Here is a 24,149-nt window from a genome sequence, read left to right on the forward strand (position 1 = left end):
AAACAATATTGTCTTCAAGTCAATGAGTCAAAAGAAGAGCAACTTATCATTCATGCAATTTCTGATCCCAATTATCCAACCAAAACAGAGCTCCCTTGTTATAATTATGCCATTAAGATGATTTATGAACATCACCATCTGGCTTGTCTATAACATCAATATCTCTGGGCTGTTCCAAAAATAAATTCCCTCCCTCAAGAGTACACCGTGTCACCCTTGCAGAAAATCACCAATATAAATAGGAAGTGGCAATGACTTAATTCCAAGGCACTTTTAAATCTTCTGAGCAGCCCTTACATTAATTACCCTATGAATTTTTTTTGATATTTTTCTCATATCCCATGACTTATTACAAACCAATTTGGAAGCTCTTCTCAGTTGACCCTGATGATGATCACAATGCTAAGAAAATTTAGATACTAAGCCAAAGTCATTTTGAGTTAATGTCTGGCTGTGGAATGTTTTAGTAGTAAGTGCAAAATTATTGCATGCCATGTTAATATTATTAGCTGTCATGATCCCATACAACAATGGTTCCCAACCTTTTTTTTTGACCAGGGGCCATCCCAACATTACTACCAAAAGGGTTACAAATCAGTTTTTGGTCAACTTTAGATCTGTTTTGGTTATTTGTAGTGCTGATTCAGAAAATTGCAAGATATATACACATTTAGATGCCAGAGTAGAAGATGACACAAAGAAGAAGATTGGGACGCCAAGATAGTTCCCCTTCCATCCCACCCTTTATTCCTGCTTCCCCATTTTCCTTTCCCATCCCTCTATACCTATTAGTTCCTTTTTAAAATATTTGTTAAACAAGAAAACCATATATATATGTATATAAAGACAATTGCATTGGATAGACCGCATCAGCTCTAGTTTCTCATACAGAACCTATGTCATCCAGTAGTTGCCATCTCCTTGCCCACAGAAAACCATACTTAATAAGCCTTGGCACTGTAAGAGGGCTTGGCGAGACCAGTCGCTCTCATTGCAGCAGTGTAGTAACGATGAGGCCGTGGACCATATTTTAGTTCTTATGGACCACAGGTTGGGAACCACTGTCATACAGAGAGAAAGGTATGGTAAAAATAAAGACAACAACAACAACAACAAATTATATGTGACATGATATGAGGATTTAAAGATTGAACTGCAAAGACTCTGGCACAAGCCAGTCAATGTGGTCCCAGTGGTGATCGGCACACTGGGTGCAGTGCCTAAAGACCTTATTATTTATTTATTTACTTCACTTGTATACCACTCTTCTCAGCCAATGGCGACTCAGAGCGGTTAACAACCAGTATCAACAATACAGTACAAAATCATTAGTAATTTAAAACAGTAATATTAATTAGTTAACATCAGGACATCAATACAACAATACAGGAAAACCTTGGCTTGCACTTAAACACAATTGGTGCTGACAAAATTACCATTCTTTTTTTCTTTTTTCTGTTATTCTTTTTATTTTTATTTTATACCCAACATATTAGACAACCCCCAACTTTTCATACGATTTTCTAGGGTTGAAAAGTCGTCTAATACGCTGGAAAATACAGAATATATCTCCTCTGTGGTTCTAAGGCACACCCAATTTTGGAGATGTTTACATGGGGGGGGGGGGGAGTGTGTCTTAGACTTGAAGAAATACAGAAGTACTACTGAAAGGGAACAAAATAATAACTGATAAAAATTAACAGACAATTGCCTCTATTCTGTGTTTGTAGGTTAGTATGTTACAGATTAATGTGTTAGGCTGGAGTGTTTACTTTTGATTTAGTTTTGTAGTATTTTATAGTGGCTAATGAGATAATTGCTCAGTTTTAGTGACATAAGGTGCATTATGAAAATCTACTTATTTATTTATTTTATTTTATTATGTTGTGTTTATTTCTAAAGAAAAATCAGTATAAAAATGAAATGGCTGTAGTTTGAATGTAGCAATGGACACCTCCCAGAAAACAAAGCTCTCTTTGCCAGGGTGGAGTGGGCAACCTTGGTGGATCTAGGGGCTAATTTCACTTCCTAAAACTTTCCCAGGGCTGTATTCTCCTTAATACTTAAAGCTAATTGATGAAAGTAATTTAAAAATCAACAACACCAAGGTTTAAAACAGAGCATGCATGAAGTGCATGCTCTGTTTTTGAAAAGGATTTTGCTGCTGGGAAATTTCTGGGAATACAATTTTCCTATGTGCTCTCCAGATGCCATGTTCTGGAGCATAAGTGTGTGGGTATTTTTAGCCACCACCATGCCACTGAAACCAGCAGTTGTGTGGGTAGTTGGGAGCACAAAACATGGGGGGCCACATCTTGCTCTTCCTTTAAGTCAACCAAGGCAGGGAAGAAGCACATGCTAAATACAGTAAATCACCCTTGAAGTGAATATTTGAGATTAGATGAATATTATTGAACTCCAGGAAACTCCTAAAGCTCTTCCAAACAAGTTGAATGTCATGGGAAATGACAAGTGAAGGGAACCCTGACCTTAGGTGAAAGGGGCCTTGCTCCCATGACAGAAGGGGCAGGGTTACTTCAAAAATGGGGTGCAATCCACTTTCTATCTCTTCTCCCACTTCAGAGAACAATGGCTAAGAGAGCAAGGGGTGTGGGTTGATGGGTGAGGAAGTAAGTGGGAAGGAATCTTCCTTTAACTGAATTTAAAAAGCAACTTAATGCTTTAATTCTAGTTTTATTTATGAAAATAAATAAAAATTGTAAATAGGCATTATGGACAAGAAACGCACTGGGGGAAAAGGAAAGAAAGAAAAAGGATTGAGCACATTCGTTTACCCTGTCACATGTATGTCCAGTCCACCAATGACCTCAAAGTGTCTCATTTAATATTTGGGCAAGAGAAGACCAAAAGCATCAGAGAGTAACATCAGATGGTGTCGAAGGTGGCACAAATTGCCCCACATTGTGTGCTTTTGGTGTTTTGCAAAGAAAGAGCTTAATAATCTTTTGAGTATTCTAGGTTGATCTCATGGATATTATAGGACACAGGTATTTATTTATTGTATCAGGAGTGAACCAAGGGTACAGCTGTAATGTATTAAAAAAAAACAAAGTTTAGAAACTTGGCATTATATTAAATATCCTTTGACCAGGACCTGGCCAATTGGAGTGCCTCTGGTGCTGCTATAAGAAGGTCATGCATTGTGCATGAGGCAGGGCTCAGACTGCATTGTAAAAGGTGGTCTTTGGTTTGCTCTTCTCCACACTCACATGCAGTGGACTCCACTTTGTGGCGTCCCCTGGGTAATGTCTTTGTAGACGGCTGATTCTCTCACACGAGAAGTGACCAAAAGCGACTTGCAGCATGCAACCAAACAAACAAACAAACCAATCAATGGACCTTTTCAGGACCAACTATGACAATAATCTCAATCAACATCGAAGGCATGTTAGCTGCCAAAGGACACAGGTAAACACTTCACAAAGGATACACAAAATATTTATAAAGCTATATTCCACTTCAACGGATATGGCATCATCCTTGCATAGTTCAGTGCAGTTTAGCTCCTCCCTAAACTTTAGACCCAGGATTACACAAGATGTTGCCATAGCAATTAAAGTGGAACTATAGCATCATTACTGCATAGTGTGAACTGCGACAGTGAGACTGGGCATAGTTAGGAAAATAAGGAAAATAATTATAGAATGATACAATGCCTTCAAACCTCCCACCCCTAGGTTCTGTATTTTGTTTGTGTTACAGCTTGGAATTAAAATAGATTCAAGTATCATAGTCAACACCGTGAAGGTGCACAATATTTTTTTATAGTGTGGCAAATATATTAACTAAAATAAAAATCATGATCTGGATGTATAAATAAAGTGATTTAGTTTGCATATGAAGCTTTATTTTAAATAGAAGTCATATTAGAGAAAAACACTTCCCCTGGGCAGCAAGAGGGGATTTCATCATGGAAGAATAATTTCCAAACAAAACAATGAGCCCCATTCAAATCTCAATTAAAGTTCAATTGTTTGTTTACAGAGGCTTCCTCTGTTCAGCTCTGAGCAAAGCTGGAACTAGGGGATGTTTTTTGGAGAACAATTCCTCTAATCATATCCATTCCACAAGAAGACTAGCTCACAGGAGAAATGAGAAGAGCTTGGTTTAGGCCAGATGGGATGAAAATCTTTTTCACTCATGGTACCAAAATGCTTTCCCCACCCCACGTTCTGAATGTTGTAACACAAATGTTAAATCCATAGAGTTGTTTCAAGGTGGTGCTTTTCCACTCTCTTACATATTCAGTGACACCATCTCCTCTCCAACCTTTGTGAATGTCTCAATGGCAAGTGAACTACACATTTGAGCCCTGCCATTGATGGGGACGTGTTGACAGTCTGGGGATAAGGATAAGGTGGCACCTCTGTATTCAAAGTTGTTGTTGTTGATGATGATTACGATGTGTGAGTTCAAGTTATTTCTGAATTGTGACAACCTACCATGTGGAGTTCTTCACATAATTTATTCAGAGGGGGTTTGCTATTGCTTTCTTCTGAGACTGCTATTGCTTTCTTCTGAGACTGAGGGAGTGTGACTTGTCCAAGTTCACCCAGAAGCCAAACAGAAATACATTTGGATCATACTGAAACATAGGTGATGAGAGATTGTCCCTCATAGCAACTGAGGGTCACAGGTTAACTTAGTGGTTGTAAGAATGGCATACATACAACATTGCCATCTGTAATAGAATAGATTATTGGGTTTGGCGGTTCCTACTCAGATCCCAGCTAGTTGTCCAATGGTTGACGAAACTCTTTCAGATAACCCTGTCCTTCTGTCTCCTACACTTTCCCTGTGCCTTTGGCAGCTCTTTAGAAGGGAAGATCTCTGTGCACCCACAATATTTCATATATATCACAGTACTGAGCAAGACTGAAACATGTTTCATTTTGTTATGCCAGGCATGAAAATATCTCACTACAGAAACTGAATATCTTATACAGAACCTGGAAAGTTCATTTTCAAAAGTGATTTGCCATGTAACTTGTAGCCAACCCTCCCCCTCCCACCCCCAGTATGATGTTGCTTTTCAGAGTTACAGCTGTTTAAGCGATTTGTTGTGCTGCTCATTATTTTACTTGGCATTTCTCTCTTTTTAAAGCAACACACCTGTCTGCTCTGTTTTTAAAAAGGAAAATGGCATAAAGCTTCACAAGATACCTTAAAATGTCCTTTAAATAAAACCTATATATGTGCGTGTGTGTGTCACTTTTATAATCCAAATCTCATTCCAAAGCCTAGCCATCACGGTCACACATAATGTCACTTTTAGATTTATTCGTTAAATATCCCATCTTTCTCATACTGCAAAAACAAAAACAAAACCTTTTACAACATATATTAAAGTATAGTAGTCGAAAAGCAAAGAAAGTATTTAAATAACCATACAATAGACATCACTGTAATTCACAATGGTGTGTCTTCAGTTTATTTCCAGCTTATAGTGGCTCAGCCAGGCGTGGGCAAACTTTGGTCCTCCAGGTGTTTTGGACTTCAACTCCCACAATTCCTAACAGCTGGTAATCTGGCTGGAATTTCTGGGAGCGGAAGTCCAAAATGCCTGGAGGTTTGCTCATGCCACTCTAAGGTAAATGTCTGATGGAGGTTTATTTTTTTGTTTTTTGGGTGAGATTTATTTGTAAGAGATTTGCCATTGCCTTTCTTTAAGAGAGCCAGTGCAGCATAGTGGTTTGAATGCAGGCTTTGGATTCTAGGAAACCTGAATTTGAATCCCCATTTGGGCAGGGATTTGCACTAGATAACCTTAGGCAAGTTATACTCTTCCAATCCAACCCAGAAAATTGTAGGTAAGGATGCTCCAAGTATCCCTTGGCTTTATCAGGGTAACTACTATCATTTCTATTCCCAGTGCTTAATAATGGTTGTAGTGTGAATGGCAAGATCTAAAACAGAAATTGACATGCTTACACTTCAAATATTCTGTTGGAAAGTGCCTAGCTTTCCAGCTCATTCCCCAAAGCATGAGGGGCCATGATAGTGCAGCGGGTTAAACTACAGGAAATCTGCTGACTGAAGGATTAGCAGTTTGAGGCCATGAGTTGGGATGAGCTCCTGGCTGTCAGCCCTAGGTTCCTCCTACCTAGCAGTTCAAAAGCATGTAATGTGAGTAGATTAAAAGGTACCACCTCAGCTGGGAGGTAAAAGGGCACTCCATGCAGACAGGCTAGCAACATGATAGAAGAAGTCTATGGACAACAGGTTCCTCGGTATGGAAAAATGGAACAAGAGCACCTCTCCAAGGCTGGAGTTGAGCATCGGCTCTGGACGCCAGAGATGGAAAAGGAAGGCCTTTACCTCTGTTTGTGTATTGCATGTTGTTATTTCTGTGTAAAAAGGCATTGAATATTTGACTTATATATGTAAAACTGTAATTTGCTCTGAGTCCTACCGGGGAGATAAAGTGGAATATAAATAAAGCTTATTATTATTATTAATCATTATCATCATCATCATCATCATCATTGCAGCCTTTGGATATTTGCTTACTTGAGCTATTGTTTGGCTTACTCGTATGAGGCAGCATGGTATAGTGGTTTGAACATTGGACTACAGCTCTAGAATTAAGCTTTGATTCCTCACTCAGGTCCTTTCTACACTGCCAAATAAACCAGAGTATCAAAGCAGATAATCCACATCTGCTTTGAACTGGATTATATGCACTGCACTGCTAGATAATCTAGTTCAAAGCAGATAATCTCAATTTTATATGTAGAAGGAGCCTCAGGCATGGAAACCCACTGGGCCAGTCACACTCTTTCAGCCTCAGAGGAACACAAGTCTTAAAAGTCTAGCCACGAAAGCCCAGTGATTGGTACATTTCCTATGAAATTCTAAACCTTGCTTTTCCTACATTCCAGTGGTTCCCAGTAATATGAATGTTACTGAATGGAACTTGCCCAACAGTGAAGAGAGGGCTTTGCAATGGATGCCAAACCAAATGATTCTATGGATACATCTGTGGGAGTTTGACAGATGCAGAAATGGGGGCTGTATTTCTTGTTCCTTATCTCAAATACCATAATTAAAAGCATTTATAAAAGCACGTGGTTGAGTCATAGCAACGGGTCTCTTATGGGCCACGTCCAATGAGTGGTTGGAGAAGCTGCTTGTTCTTATTACACACAACAGGTACCAACTCTCCATGAGGCCCATTGACATGGAAAATGTTGCTCTTTGCATACAAAAATAAGAATAAAAAAACACCAAGGCAAAAAAGGGCTTGAAGTAATACTTCATGCAAACCGTTTGTGACAGATAAATAATACTAATAATAATTTCATGTTTTGTTACCAACAATGCAGAACTCCATTGCCTGCATGAGCTTTATCTTGGTAGCATAATAGCCTTCTTTGCATAGTTTTAAATAAACAAAAATACCGATTACTTTTCTTGACTGTTCATGTTTCTCTCCTATTTTCTCAACTCATATTAAGAACATCTACAATGTCTTGATAGTGACATTGTTAAGGCATCTATTGTCTACCTTCCTTAAGGATGGTGTTGGTTCTGGCATCATATGGACGTTCTCCTTTTATTGCTAACTGGAGCTAATAATAGGGAGTGGGCAATGTCCCTATTGAAACAGCTCCACTGGTTGCTGATAAGTTTCCAGTCCCAATTCAAAGTGCAGGTCATCACCTAAAAAGCCCTAAATGGCTCGGGCCCTGCCTATCATCATGACCGCATTCCCCACCACCATGCTCCTGCGTGAGCATTAAGATCTGACAGGGAGGCCCTCCTCACGGTCCTGGCACTGTCACAAGTTTGATTGGTGGGGACAAGGGAGAGCGCCTTCTCAGTGGTGACCCCTTGGCTTTGGAACACCCTCCCTAGGAAGATTAGGCAGGCCCGCACACTGTCCTCCTCCCGGAAGGAATTGAAGACTTGGATGTCTGGACAAGACTTTGAGAATGTCTAGTTCCAATGGTCCACAATTAATGCCACAGCAGTGCACTTTCGTCCCATGCCCTAGTTCTTTAACTAAAATTTGCACTATCCTATTCCCTGCTCTAGTTTACAGTTGGCCATGTTTTACCACAGTTGTCATCATAGGTTATGGGGCACTATTTTGAGCTTAAACTTTTTTTATATGCTATTGGTTTTATTTTGCATTGTATTGTGTGTTTATTTTATGCGTTGTTTTAGGCACATCGTTCCATGAGTAAGCTGCCCCGAGTCCCTTCGGGGAGATAGAGGCAGGGTACAAAAATAAAGTTATTATTATTATTATTATTATTATTATTATTATTATTATTATTATTATATAATATAGGATTCAGTGAAAAAAGGGGGGGAAAGGACATTGCACCATGGGAAGGTGCCATTGCCATTGTTGCATCACATCACTTATACATGCACTCAAAAATCTATCTTTGCTCCTAGAGCAGACTCAGGCCCCTTTTGCATTGTCGTATAATCCAGATTATCAAAACAGATAATTCACATTATCTTCTTTGAACTGGATTATGAATCTACACTGCCATGTAATCCAGTTCAAAGCAGATAATCTGGATTTTATATGCAGTGTAGAAGGGGCCTCACACCTGCAAGTGGGTGGATATTGTTCAAAGTAGTAACTTCCTACTGGATTTTTTATTGTGTTCTTTTATTGGATAATACATGGTTTTATTTTGTGTCAAAGGCATCTCCTTGAAGACTGAGTAAATACAGTTGGGCGTCCCCTGGGCAACATTCCTTGTAAACAGCTAATCTTTCCACCCCAAAAGCATTGATTTACAACACATGATAGAAGTGTCCTTGTAGCATGATGGCTTTTATGCCTTGATCCCAGTGGCTTGTAAGAAGTCCTCCCTCCACTCTAACTGCTACTGCTGAGATCTTGGAGGGAGAGAAGAGCATTCAACATCTGCTTTCCCTAACAGCCATCTCTTTTTTCTTGTGTACATGTCTGTGTTCATAAGAGTGTAACTTCCTGTCTATAAAACAAGATTTCATTTTTCTTCCATGGCAGTGGTTCTCAACTTGTGGGTCCCCAGATCTTTTGACCTTCAACTCCCAATAGCTGTTGGGGTTCAAGCTGTGATTGTCTCTTTGCAACAGGATTCAAGGGAGAATGATCAGGAGTCTGCAGAGGTTCCAATGTCTGAGTTAAATCACCAGGTTTCTGCTGACTCTCAAGGGTTTGTGTTTAGAAATAGAAATGATGGTCAAGAAAGTACAGTTAGCCAGAGTGAACCAGAGGATTCTGGGATCGTTGCTTCGATGCTAACAGAAGAAGAGGCCGAGGAAAAGGTTGAACGGCCAAGGCCAGATAGCGATAGTGAAAGGAATGTACTAATTGACAAGCCGAGGGAGGACCAGACACTCTTTGGTAGGAGAAGTCAAATCAATCAACATTGCTACCTGGAAGGAGGTAGAAGACAGTCTGAAAGATTAAGAGAAAGAAGGGGTCAGGGAGAGGTTTCCCAAGGGAAACGGAATGCTTTTGCCATGGCTCTCTGAATAAATATAGGGCCTGTGAATCTATACGCTTCAGTGAGTCCAACATTTGGATTTCAAGTCTGCTTCATGTGTTCTTGTTCATGCTGAGAATCATGTATAATCTTGCCTTGTATTCATGTTCATGCTGAGACTTTTGTAAGCTGGTTTTCCTGATTTCAAGCTACTGCATTTGGATTATTTGGTTCAAGTTTTTTCCTGTATCATCAAGGAACTTTTACCTTTGCAACCTTTTGGAAAAGAAGGACTTTCTTCCATGGATTTGTTTATTGGATTTTGGGACTGATCTGTCTCCTGACTTGGATTTGGATTGGAGTTCATTACTTTGCTTTATGGATGTTTTTGTGGACATTACCTTTTCTCTATTTGGATGCTTTTTACCTTTTTGACTACTGCTATACAGGCATGTAGCCGGGGGTGGCGGGGGGGCTTGAGGGGCTTCAGCCCCCCCCCCCAAATTCTCATGGTGGTTCGCAAAAAGGCCTTACTGGTGCATTATTTGAACCAGGGGTCCTCAAACTTTTTAAACAGAGGGCCAGGTCACAGTCCCTCAAACTGTTGGAGGGCTGGATTACAATTTGAAAAAAAATAAATGAATTCCTGCACACTGCATATATCTTATTTGTAGTGCAAAAAACCCCTTAAAAACAATACAACAATTAAAATGAAGAACAATTTTAACAAATATAAAATTATTAGTATTTCAATGGGAAGTGTGGGCCTACTTTTGACTGATGAGATAGGATTGTTGTTGTTGTTGTTGTTGTGTGATTTCAAGTCGTTTCAGACTTAGGCTGACTCTGAGCGAGGGCCAGGTAAATGACCTTGGAGGGCCTCATCTGGCCACCGGGCCTTAGTATGAGGACCCCTGATTTAAACTGTTATGTTTATTCATATCATGATCTGATCACCATACTCAATATATCCCATATGCATGGGGGTATTGGGGTAACGATAGAAAAGGTTTGCTAGGGTAGATCCTCTTTCACTCAGACTCAGCCCCCCCCCCGAATCAAACTAAGCCCCCCCCCCCCCGAATTGAAATCCTGGCAACGGGCCTGCTGCTATATTAATCTTCAATAAATTGCTTGCTTATTAAAGAAAATTGGTATGTTTACAGGAGCAAAGATGCCTACTCCAGCCCTAGTGTGCAACAGTAGCACAGCGGGTTAAACTGCTAGCTGCAGAAAACTTGCTGATCAGAAGGTTAACAGTTCGAAGCCACGGGTCGGGGTGAGCTCCTGCTGTTAGCCCTGGTTTCCTCCAGCCTAGCAGTTCGAAAACATGCAATATGAGTATATTTATTTATTTACTTTATTTATATACCGCTTTTCTCAGCCCTCAGGCGACTCAAAGCGGTAAACAACATTGATACAAAACATCATGAGACAAGTATAGGGCAATTAAAAACAATTGTAACATAAATCATTAAACATCAGTATAACAATCAGCGCCTCAACAGTAAAATCAAAATCCAGTCTCATCATCCATTATTCCGTAATCCTATGTTCAATTACACTGTTTAATCAAATGCTTGTTCGAACAGCCAGCTCTTCACTTTCCTCCGAAATAGGTATGACCTCAGTGGGAAAATAAAAGGCTCCCATGCAGGCAAAACACAACCAGGAAGAGTCTATGGACAACAAGGCTCCTTGGCATGGAAATGGAACAAGAGCACATCCCTATGGCCAGAGTTGAGCACTGCCTCCAGATGCATGAGATGGAGAGGGAAATCTTTGCCTTTGTTTGTGTATTGTATGTTATTGTTGTTCATTGTATAAAAGGCATTGAATGTTTACCTATATATGTGTATACTGTATTCCACTCTGAGTCCCCTCAGGGAGATAGAGTGGAATATAAATAACGTGTATTATTATTATTATTATTATTATTATTATTATTATTATTCAATCCCACTAGAGTTTACACATTTATATGTACACACCACCAGTATCTATAACTGACATTCTGTGAGCTAAAAATCTGGTAGTCATTACATGTGAAAGTCTCCAGCATCCAGTTACCCACCATCATTAACAGCATTAAGTTCTCAAGTATGCTGCAGACTAACATTGCATTTGTCATCATACAAGAGGCAAGCACTCTGTTTACTTGAGTTCTGATCCACCTCCAGTCTTCACAGCATCTGGTTAGTAACTGAGGAATGTAGTAACCAAATAATGTATTTATTGATTCCCATATGCTATGATGAGGCATTTCAAGTATTAATTAGGCAGTGTAAACAGTGACATTACTGAGATGTCTACATGCTAACACAGTGTGGACAAACTGAAACTCAGCTCAAACTTCATTGACAGAAAGGCAGCTATACTACTATGACAATATTTTAGATGAAGAATCTTGTAAATGTCGGTCTGAGGAATTCATGAATATACCAAAGCCTGCATTTTAATATATTTTTCATATTAGTAAGCCAAGGTAAGTGGTGAAAAATAATTTTCATTCCCAATTGGAGAGGATGTGTGGGATAAAATGGAAAGTAGAGAAAATTAGAGAAAGAGCCAGAATAGACAATAAAACCAAGTATTTGACTCAAGAACCTCTCTCACTCCTGCTGCTCTATAGACATTTGGTACATCAGTCATATGAATGGCTGAACTAGCTATGGATTTGAATTACAAAACGTATGAATGGAACTGAGATATAACTGACAATAAACTGTAGTCCTAATGTACTCCATACCATTAGACAGTGAGCAGACTGCCTCAGGTGGTAGATGTTGGGGCTGAGGGTGGTAACTTAGCTTTTCTCGTGAACTATTTGACTTCTCTTCTCTGCTGGAGAGCAAAGTGGTTTGTGCACCACAGTCTTTCCTGGCACTTTGCAGATTACCAATGGATTCAAAGTGGAGTATGGTGGAAGAAAGTTAACAGCAGCAGCAGCAGCAACAACAACTTTATTCTTGTATTCTTTTGTAAATTGATGGCAGCAAGTTTTATCTTCTTTTTTTAAAATTGTATTATTTTGATTTTATGCTATATGTGTTGACAGGGGTTGTTGTTATAATTTTATGTGACTTGTTTTATACTTATGTACCACTTTTGCCTGTGTTTGTTATATATTGTGCTGGTACAGCTGTACCAGAAGCTCCAACTTTATTTGCTTTGTATTAAGTGTTTGCTTGCAGCCTAAGGCTTGGGATTCTGCAGAAGGGTGGCTTCCTGTTAAAGTTTGCAGTTATAGGGCAGGCCCCCTGTCCATCATCATTAAGTTTTGGTCCCGCCCCTTACTCAGGGCAATTGGGGAGGGAAGGGAGCCATTTTTTAGTTAGTCTCAGCAAGGAAAATCAATGTATAGGACGTGTACAGACTTCTCCTGTACAAAGGCTTCAACCCTTAAGACCTCCCAGGGGAGAACAGTCTTAAGAGCAAAAGGATTCCCAAAGATTCCAAGGGAAACAGCCCTAAAGCTCTGAGGAATTTCGAGGGAAAAACAGCTTTGAATGTCTAAGAACTCCAGCTGAAGTGACTACAGGCCTACTGGTAGGTCCACTCGGTGCTTTGAGATGCAGTTCAACCCGGTAGTGGTGCCCACATCAATTAGATTTAGGTTCACAGTTAGCCTGGGAGAAGTTTGGAAAGGGATTTTCCTTTAGAGTAAAAGTAACAGCTAGAAGCCACCAGTTGCACAAAAGCCTAGAAGCATTTGTTTAACCTTTTGAAGACAAAGGAAGTTTCTGTTGATTGTTCACCAATAAAAGACTTTGTTATATTTCACGAGCCCTCTAAAGACTGTTTATGGGGAAAATCCTTACGAATTTCTCTTCGGGCCCCCTGGCTTCCCGCTGGGCTAAAGTTGCACGTCCTGTTTTAAAAGCAATTCGTTTCAAGCCCAGCGTGCGACAGAACATATATGCACCCTGGAGTGCCTTTGTATGCTGTCCCAAGTCCCTTCAGGGAGATGTTGGCAGGATATAAATAAAAATTATTTATTTATTTATCTTGTATCCTGCCACCATCTCCCCAAAGGGACTCGGGGCAGCTTACACATGGCACAAATGCCTAAAAACAAAATATGAAATAAAGCACAATATAAGATACAATTGAACAAAACATACAGGCATAAAAAAACAGCAACATAAAACTCAAAGTGCTCATCAACTGAATGGCAGCAAGCTCCTGTAAGATGTGGCCAGGCTGTAAACAATAGGACAAGGGAATGGGATAAGGGGAGAGTTGGAACCATGGAACAAAGGCATGGGATGAAGTGCAAGGTTGCATAAGTATTGCACAGAACAAATATGAACTAGGCATTATCAAAACCTTGTTTGAACAATCAAGTTTTCAGGTCCCCATGGAAGGAGGACAATGTGGGAGCCTGCCTAATCTCCCTGGGAGGGCCTTCCAAAGCCAGGGAGCCACCACCAAGAAGGCCCTCTCCCTCATCCCCACCAACCACACTTGTGATGTTGGCGAGACTGAGAGGAGGGCCTCCCTGGCATATCTTAGAGCTCGCGCCGGTTCATAGTGGGGATGTGGTCATGAAGATAGGCAAGACCCAAACAATTTAGGGCTTTATAGGTACTAACCTGCAATTTGACTACCAGTCCAGTTAGCTGAATTCTGTAATGTTCACTAGGGAGGAGCCAACATCTTGCCCTTATGCTCAGGCAGAAAAAAAAATGTCCTGGATTAATGATAACATTTATTTTATTTATTCACATTTTTTTATATTCCACCTATATCAAAAATTTAAATAAAATGTAATGTATACTCTGTAGACAAAGTCACAGAACACAAGCACAGTTTTGTTGAAGTACAATAAATACATGTAAGGTTGAAACATGCCCAAATAAGTATGTTCTGAACTAAGGACTTTTGGAACATATGACATTTCTGATGGAAGACTCTTCCACAGAGCAGGTACCACTACATTGAATGTTCTGCTCCAGATGACTACCAAATGGATATCAGGAGTATGTAGCAATACAAGAAGGGCCTCTTCACGTGGCATTGTGGGTCTGAAAGATTCTCATTCTTTGATCCTCTTTGGACTTCAGCTCCCAGAATCCCTTAGTGTAGACTAAACTGCCTGAGGCTTCTGGAAGTTGGAATCCAACTCATCTAGAGGAAAACTGCTGTCCAAAGTAATCAGGTTCCAGTTGCCATTACTTCCAAGGCACAATAATGTTTGAACAGCGAATCCCAGTTATCTAAATTCATGTCTCCTCTTAATATTTTATGGCAATCAAAACCACCTCAAGACCCTGAAGGTTTCCATCTAATGCAAAAGGAACCCTTTTTTTTTTAACCTGGCTCCATAATTTGAAAATATTATTTTTGTGCATACACCAATTAGAATCCCACCGGTCATCTTAGTTGGGAGATTTGAGGAAATTAGGTTTATAAAAGTAACTTTTCCCAACTCTGTTTATTTCTGAATAATCTGATCATCTACAGAAACCTGGCATTTGAGAGTGGCATTTTTATTGGTCTGTCCCTTTTGATGCAGTTCTGCTTTGATGCCATGTTTTGTTGACCAAGAATTGAAAACATCAGAGAACTGAAGATTTATTTCATTGCAGAAGGTTCTGGCTTTGCACTCTCCTGACAATTTGACACAATTTGTCACAGATGAGATGGTAGGAATTCATTATGTTAAAATGAGGAGATTAATTTTGTGTGCAGAACATCTTAGCTGGAAGCTTGTGGGATGTGGTTTAATACTGTGTACCTTGTTGAACAAACCTGTTTTATAAAATAACTGCCTCCCAGAGGTAAATCTTTTTCTCTTACTGGATTATACTCCAGCCCACAAAGTGGATGCACTCTATCATAATAGGTGACAGTGTTCTACATGCTGCATTTCATTTTCTTCTGAAGCGAGGCGGTGTCAGAGGGGTCGCCAAAGACCATCAGAAAGCATAGTATTTTCTGCTGGTCATGAGGGTTCTGTGTAGGAATTTTGGCCCTATTCTGTTGTTGGTGTGGTTCAGAATGCTCTTTGATTGTAGGTGAACTATAAATCCCAGCAACCAGAATTCCCAAATGTCAAGGTCTCTTTTCCCCAAACTCCACCAGTGCGCACATTTGGGCATATTGAGTATTTGTGCCAAGTTTAGTCCAGATCCATCATTGGTTGAGTCCACAGTGCTCCCTGGATCTAGGTGAACTACAACTCCAAAACTCAAGGTCAATGCCCACCAAACCCTTCCAGTATTTTCTGTTGGTTGTGGGAGTTCTGTGTGTCAAGTTTGGTTCAATCCCATCGTTGGTGGAGTTCAGAATGCTCTTTGATTGTAGGCTAACTATAAATCCCAGCAACTACAACTCCCAAATTACAAAGTCAATCCCCTCCAACCCCACTAGTATTCAAATTTGGGTGTATCAGGTATTTGTGCCAAATTTCATCCAGTGAATGAAAATACATCCTGCATATCAGATATTTATATTACAATTCATAACAGCAAGAAAGTGACAGTTATGAAGTAGCAATTAAAATAATGTTATGGTTGGGGATCCTTACGGCATGAAGAACTGTATTAAGAGGTCATGGAATTAGAAAGGTTGAGAACCACTGTTCTAAAGCATAAGACAGGAAGAAGTGGCATCACACTGCAGGCAGTCCCCAAGTTATAAACATCAATTTACATATGACTCGTAGTAAAGAATGGGAGTATCTTAATAAAAATACTCAAAAAAAGAGTGAGGTTGCCACCTTACCTTCCTATGAGGCTGAGACAGTGTGGATTGCCTAAAGATACCCAGTGGGTTTCTATGTTTAGCTGGACTCTCTTTTCTTGTCCTCTGAATTTCCAGAATCCTAGCGTTTGAAGGGATCCCAGGGGCCATTTGCCTGCTCTCTGGCAATCCACTCCTCTGTTGGTGAAGAAATTCTCCTTAAAGTTTAGGTAGAATTTCTTTAACCCATTGCTCCATTTCACAGACTATGTAATTGCAGATAATTGTGTCACTTATAGTTCATTGCTTCGATTACAATAAACCAAAAACTATATAGAGAATCAAACTCTTTGGCACTGAAATTACCACGACAGAATGTTTGGGAGGAAGAGAGATAATATTCTGTTTTGCAGTTTGTAATTTTGGCTTCCTTTCTCTCTGCCATGAATCACTGCATGGCTTCGAATATTCAACTCCTTCTTCTCCACCAGACAGGATTCTGTGTGGAAAGATTATGGATCTAATCTAAACAAATTGTACTCTAACAGATTTCAAGAAAAGCTGAGATTTATTAGAAGGGAAGCATATTGAATTTTGAAGATATTTTATGTGTACTCTTTGACTCCTTCCCTCAAGCTGGCAATTGTAACAAGAAAGTATTGTGGGTTGGTGGTTTGTTCAAAATGACAGGGAAACCCCTCTGAGTCCCAACAGGATGCATTACAGAATGTTCTGCTATATTTAAACATTGCATATAGTTCTCAAGATCTAATTAAGAGTTTGTGAGGCTTCTTTTTAAAAGGTCAGTATATTTAATAATTACATCATTTTTTGTAAATTTTTAGGAAAACTAAGCAGGAGTTGGGGCCGCAGTGGCACAGCAGGTTAAACCACTAAGCTGCAGAACTTGCTGACTGGAAGGTTAGCGGTTTGAATCCATTGGACAGGGTGAGCTCCCGTTGTTAGCCCCAGCTTCTGCCAACCTAGTAGTTTGAAAACATCTAAATGTGAGTAGATCAATAGATACCACTTTGGCGAGAAGGTAACGGCGCTCCATGCATTCATATCGGCCACATGAACTAGGAGGTGACTATGGACAATGCCGCCTCTTTGGCTTAGAAATGGAAATGAACACCACCTCCCAGAGTTGGACTCGACTAGACTTAATGTCAAGGGGAAGCCTTTACCTTTACCTTTAAGCAGGAGTTTGTGTCAAGCATGCTCCACACAGATGCTTAACACAAATACTTGATTTGGTGCTGATTGCATAGCCTTGAGATATATGTCATTCAGCAATAGCACCTGGGCATGGCTTCAATCCTGTTGTTAATCCAAGAGTCGATTCACTGAATTAATATGATTTATCTACATTGTGATTCACAATTCAACAATTGGTTCAGTTGATAAACTGTAGCTGGCAACAGTTGACATGGGAAGTGCATCTTTTTTGGGGGGTGGAGTGTGGATGTTTGGTGCATTGTTAGATATACAAAAGTGGTATCTGTGGTAAGCTTCACACAACATATGATTGGCTATCAGTGGAAACACAATGCCGAAGACAAGTGGATGCTGGGTGCCATATAGCAAGGCAATTGGTATGTTCTTGGGTACTTTTCAAGGATGTGGGAAGTTCCATCCAGAATGATTTTTCTCCCTCATAATTTAATACATCTATCAGCTCGAGCTCCTCATGCAGGGACATGAGAGAAGCCTCCCACAAGGATTATAAAAACATCAAATCATCTGGGCGTCCCCTGGGCAATGTCCTTGCAGACGGTTAATTCTCTCACACCAGAAGCAACTTGCAGTCTCTTAAGTTGCTCCTGACACGACAAAAAAAATTAAAATATTTATACCTTGGCTTGTGTTGTGAGGCCTCGGGGCCCATGGAACCATGATATCATAATAAAAGATTAAAACAATAGAAATGATTTACATAGACTAAAAATATAATGCTAGAGATGTGTTCTACATATACTATGGACTGCTAAAAATAAATGGTTCTTAGAGTAAATTAAATCTGAACTCTCCCTAGAAGCCAAGATGACCAAACTGAGGCTGTCATAGGGCCATTCTACACTGCCATTATAATGCAGATTGAACTCTAAAACCTTATTCTCCATCTTCATCACTATAATACTGTACCTTGCTGATGGGAAGCTTCCTACATACCATCTTGGAAATAATCTGTCAGAGCACTGCAGTTCACTGTGTCAAATGCCTTTGCAAGGTCAATAAACGCCATGTACAGAGGTTGACTTCGTTGCTTGTATTTTTCTTGGAGCTGTCGTGCAGTGAAGATCATATTCACTGTTTCTCTGGAGGGGCGGATGCCATTGAGAGGATATCTTCTGAGATAGATTGAATGTGGTTTGCAAGGATTCCTACGAGGATTTTCCCAGCGGAGGTTAAAAGGGAGATATCTTGATAATTTCCACCGTCTGTTCTTCCCCCCTTTTTGAAAAGGATAATGATGGTGGCTTCCTTGAAGTCTGCTGGGATTTTCTCAGTTGCCCACACTTTTTCAATGGGCTGGTGGAGTTGTTGTGTCAGCTCAGGTTCACCCTTTTTAAAGATTCCTGCAGAGATCCTATCAGGTTCACTGGCTTTATTTTTTAGTTAGCTGATGGATTTGCTGCCCCTCCAAACTAGACAGTATTAGAATTTCATCCCTGGTTTGTTGTTGCAGGATATGGCCATATAATCCAGTTCAATCTTCATTATAATGGTGGTGTAGATGGGGCCATACTTTGGATATATCATGAGAAGACATGACTTACTAGAAAAGACAGTGATGTTTGGCAAGGTGGAAGGCAGTAGGAAAAGAGGAATTCAATGTGTTTTAATGAAACATAAACAAAAGATGGGTTGTTGTGTGTTTTCTGGGCTGTATGGCCATGTTCCAGAAGCATTCTCTCCTGATGTTTGCTTCTGGAATATGGTCATATAGCCTGGAAAACACACAACAACTCAGTGAATCTGTCCATGAATGCCTTTGACAATACATTAAACAAAAGATGTATCCTTGGCCAATGGAACAGCTTGAAAAGGTATGGAAGAGCTTGAAAAATGACTCAAATGTTGACACATGATCGACTCTGTTTATATAAAGAACATAAATACTGGTTAACCAGTTTATGTTCTCATTTCCATCCCCCAGCTGATCTTGACTGAATACACAGCAACCACTCTGCCCATTCAGTCAATGCATTTATATATTACTTTTCTAGCCTGCCTCGCTTTTATGGAACTGCAGGCAGTGCACACATGGTATCCAGGCAATGTCATCTAACAACCAAGCTGATGACCTAAAGCTTCCAGTCAAAAAACATGCTGTGCTGATACACCCTGACCTGACTCATTTGTGTCCGCCCCTGCAGTTTTCCCCTTCCTCCTACTGGTTTGCTTTTAGTGGCGCAAAAATAATTCACAATGTTGAAATGGGACTTATAAAAATTAAGGGGTGATACAAGCAGAATTTTCATCTTAAGATGTCATGCCTCTGCAATTCATTTAAACTCTCAGTGATTTCTGAATTGTATTCACCTCTTCCACCATCTGCTTTAGCCTCTTCCCCTCACTCAACCCTTTTCTTATTATGACATGCAAGCAGGTTCAAGAGGTCTCATTTCTCAATAGACTGCAGAACTGTTGGATTTAAAGGACTGCACTTTTATTTTCCTGCTACCTCTACTGAGGCACAATTCAATCCCACTCTGGGAAATTTGCTAAATTGTTGTGTTTGATGTTTTTTAAAAGAAAGAAAGAAAAGAACTGAGAGCATTTCCATTCAGTCACGACTCTGTCACTGATTTGGCAAGCCTTTGTATTTTTTTAAAAAAAGAATGAGAAACAAAGAGGATAGCTTTGCATGAAGAGGAAATCTTGGGGGGAGGGAGGAGCTATATGTTTACATATTGTTGTTTTAATCTGGAGTATCTTCCCCATCAGGCTGTACGCATGAACATATACATTTGGATTTCCAGGGTCTTTTAATTGGATTTTCAATCTAATTTGTCATCTTAAGAACATCTCATATTATTTTTATGGCTTTGATAATAAAGCAGGTCGGGTCTGTTGAATACACAGCTGCCTTCCAGAAGTGAGGACCATGTTTTCTGGACTACAAAACCCATCATCCCCAATCAGCCTGGTCACCAAGTTGGATGTGGATAATGGGGCCATAGCCTAACACAGTAGAAGGATATTAACTTTGGGAAGCTAGTATATAGTGTGTTGCATAGCAGGAGGAGGTGACACGTGGTTCTCCAAACAAACTACAAATAAAATGCAGTTTATCTGGCAAGTATAACCCATGTTTTAATTGTCTCAATGTTGTTACATTGTTATGATCTAATTGATAGTTATATGTTATAGTTGCTCTATATTATTTATTTATTTTTTGCAATATTTCTATCCCACCCTTCTCACCAGCCCCCCCCCCCCCCCCCCCCAGGGGGGCTCAGGGCGGCTGGCTTTAGGTTTTATATGTATGTGAGGCATTACATTTTGCCATAAATATGTTGGAAACCGCTTTGAGTGTTCTATCCCCCTCGCCCCCGGGTGATCAAAGTGGCATACAAGTGAAGTAAACAAACAAACAAATAAATAAACATCACATTATCTTCCTCACCTATACATATGGTTTTAACAAATATTTTGCTGCTTAAAGACTCAGTTATATGGTACTTAGCCCAGTCACTTGGGGCACCAATTAAAACTAGTATAGAAGCTCACTGAAAGCATCTGTGAAATATGGACTGTCACATCTGCGAAGAAAGTTCTCTAGTTAGTTGGAAGATCCTATGCACCAAAGTGAGATGAGAAGACAGCATTGGATGGATTGGTTCACAGTACTACCTCACAGTCCTGAAATTCTCCAAAGGTGCACTTGTCAAAGTAAAAAAATGAGCATTTCTTATTAACCTATAATTTAATAGGTAAGCTTACACTGATGGCATATATATTTTAATTACATCTATGTCAATATTAATAATTATTCAAGTATGTCTATGTCAATTTTCGGGGCCGCAGTGATGCAGAGGGTTAAACGCTGAGCTGCAGAACTTGCTGACCAGAAGGTCAGCGGTTCAAATCCACGGGGCAGTGTCGTTCCCGTTGTTATCCCCAGTTCCTGCCAACATGCAGTTTGAAAACATGCAAATGTGAATAGATCAATAGGTACTGCTTCAGCGGGAAGGTAACGGCACTCCATGTGTCATTCCAGCCACATGACCCAAGAGGTGTCTATGAACAATGCCGGCTCTTCGGCTTAGAAATGGAGATAAGCATCACCCCCCAGAGTCAGATTCACCTAGACTTAATGTCAAGGGGAAACCTTTACCCTTAACTTATGTCAATTCTCTCCAGTCATATGGGAGAACCTAGAGATTTCTCAAGAGAACATCTTTTTAGAAATCTCTAGGTCCTTCAGTGTGATTCCAGTGGAAGTTGACCATAAAGTCCTGTTTTCTAGAGAGGTGTTCCCTTGGGTAAAAAAATAGCAATGTGTTTTTTCACTTTCCTGTGCCCCTAACCCTAGTGAATGTGGAGGTCTGACTGTAATGCAAAAGTTCTATTTCACAGATGAGCTATACATTTTAACAATAAAGGAAGAGAAAGGAACATATGTCTTTTTCTAATACGCTAAATCTTAGAATGAAAAATAAACCCACATGAGGGTAGAAAAAACATGTTGCAGCTAGTGCAGCCAACATGTCATTTGGATAGTTAAAACCTTTTAGAGCTACAGCAAGAAATACTACAACCTTCTGACCTTTTTCACCCATCTGGAGAAACTCCTCAAAGGTTAGTTTGAGGTTGATCCAGTTCCTTTCTTTGGATTGTAGCACTCAGGCAGGGAATTTGCACAATCTGCGCCTGGCTTCTGGGTAACAGGTGCACTGATTCAGCAGACTTATTGCTCAGTAAAGTGTAAGAAAACTGGAGGAAGCAGCAATTTGAAAGAGTCCTGTAATCATCAGAAAATGCATGTTCTCTTAAGTGTCTGTGATAAGGAAGACAGAAGTAACTGGTTAATTATGGACTCTTAGAGGCAATTCTCAGGTGAAGATGTTGAGTTCTCCAGCTCCTTGAACTATTGTGAACTCCAACATTCTTCTGTTTCTTCCCATAGCTATGAGTCAAAGCAACACCATCTATGTACAAAAAGGAATCCAAAGCAGGGTTAGGGAGGTAAGGCTTACAAATTACCAACTGCCAAGGAAAAACAGGAATGCTGAATGAGGACTGAATATCATCAGTGTCCATTGGGTACTTACCGACTGCTGGTGGGAAAATGGCAAAACAGATGGAGAGCAAATGAAGGAAGCATGTGGCTATCAGAATGGCAAACCAAACAGGAAAGTTCCACATTGCATCATCTGTTGCAGGTCTCACTTTGTGTTGCTGATGGCAGGGATTGTTAACAAGTTAACAACATATTCATAACCCCATCTGATGGAAGTGAGTTGGAGACCATGAAAGCATATGCTGAGTCAACCTTGTTAGTCTTTAAGCTGCCACAATATCTTTGTTAGCATATAAATAGTGGACTTGCAGTAATACTGAGATGATGTGTGATGATGACTATTTTGGACAGAATTCAGTTTCAGCCCCTTTGTTAAGTATGCTTTCCTGAGTACGCTTAACTAAGCAATCTCTCTCGGCCTGATTTCCCTCCAAGCCAGATGAGAAATCGAGAGAACCGTAATGTGTTTGCAACCACTACTTAGCCATGATTGTGGCACAATTGTAATAACTGGAAATCCTCCATCTCCTACTTTAGTGGGCATCAGCTGTATGGAGGTAAGGAGGTTCATTCTGTTAGTGAATGGCATTTCCATTATGTTTTTTTTGAAATTTGGGCCACAAAAGTTTATTTAGTTAAGTAAACATAACTAAGCAGGATCCCACAGTGGCACAATGGGTTAAACCTTGTGCCAACAGGACTGAAGACTGACAGGTCAGAGGTTCAAATCCAGGGAGAGCACGGATGAGCTCCCTCTGCCAGCTCCAGCTCCCCATGCGGGGAGACAAGAGAAGCCACCCACAAGGATGTTAAAACATTGAAACATCCAGGCGTCCCCTGGGCAACAGCCTTGCAGACGGCCAATTCCCTCACACAGTTTCTCAAGTTGCTCCTGATAGACCTAAATGCGAAACCAATTTTTTGGGTCAGGAGTGACTTGAGAAATGGCAAGTCACTTGCAGTGTGAGAGAATTGGCCATCTGCAAGGACGTTGCCCAGGGGACACCCGGATGTTTTACCATTCTGTGGGAGGCTTCTCTCATGTCCCTGCAGGAGAAGCTGGATCTGACAGATAGGAGCTCACCCCGCTCCCCAGATTCAAACCAATGATCTTTCAGTAAGCAGTTCTGCTGGCACCAGGGTTTAACCCATTGTGCCGCCAGAGGCTCCTATGCAAAACCACTATCAGGAAGCAACTGACTGATAGCCCTACTCCTGCCCATGAGCAATCTCCATTGGAAAAAGCAGAAGCAGTATCTCTTATTTTTAAAAAGTTGTATGTAAACAATTTGTGAAGCTTGCCCAAGAAGCAATATTTAAAACAAATAAGTGTGTTTATTTTATTTCTTGGTTACAATTATACCCCAACTTTCATCTAAATCAGGGGTTCTAACCCCTTTGGGGGTTCATGGAAAGATTTCAGGGGGTCCATGAGCTCAAACTAAAACAAACAAAACAACAACTTATTATCTGACCTTTAAGTAAAACCTAGTATTTCCTTCACTTATGAATGTATGCAATAAATTACAGAAGTATTCATTTCATGTTGCATTACAGTTGTTGCATATCTCAAAAAAGTGCTTATGTTAATTTATACTTTAAAATTATGGTGTCGTTTGGACACAATGCTAGAGCTTATGCTATTACAGTCCTCCTGTGTATTGTACTATCATTGCTGAGTGAAGAAAACCATCTGCTTCTACATTCTGAGAAGGGATTTCACCTGACTGGCAAAGAGGTCCATGGAACAAAAA

Source organism: Anolis sagrei, chromosome 2 (assembly GCF_037176765.1).
Source record: "Anolis sagrei isolate rAnoSag1 chromosome 2, rAnoSag1.mat, whole genome shotgun sequence".
In the NCBI taxonomy this organism is placed as follows: domain Eukaryota; kingdom Metazoa; phylum Chordata; class Lepidosauria; order Squamata; family Dactyloidae; genus Anolis; species Anolis sagrei.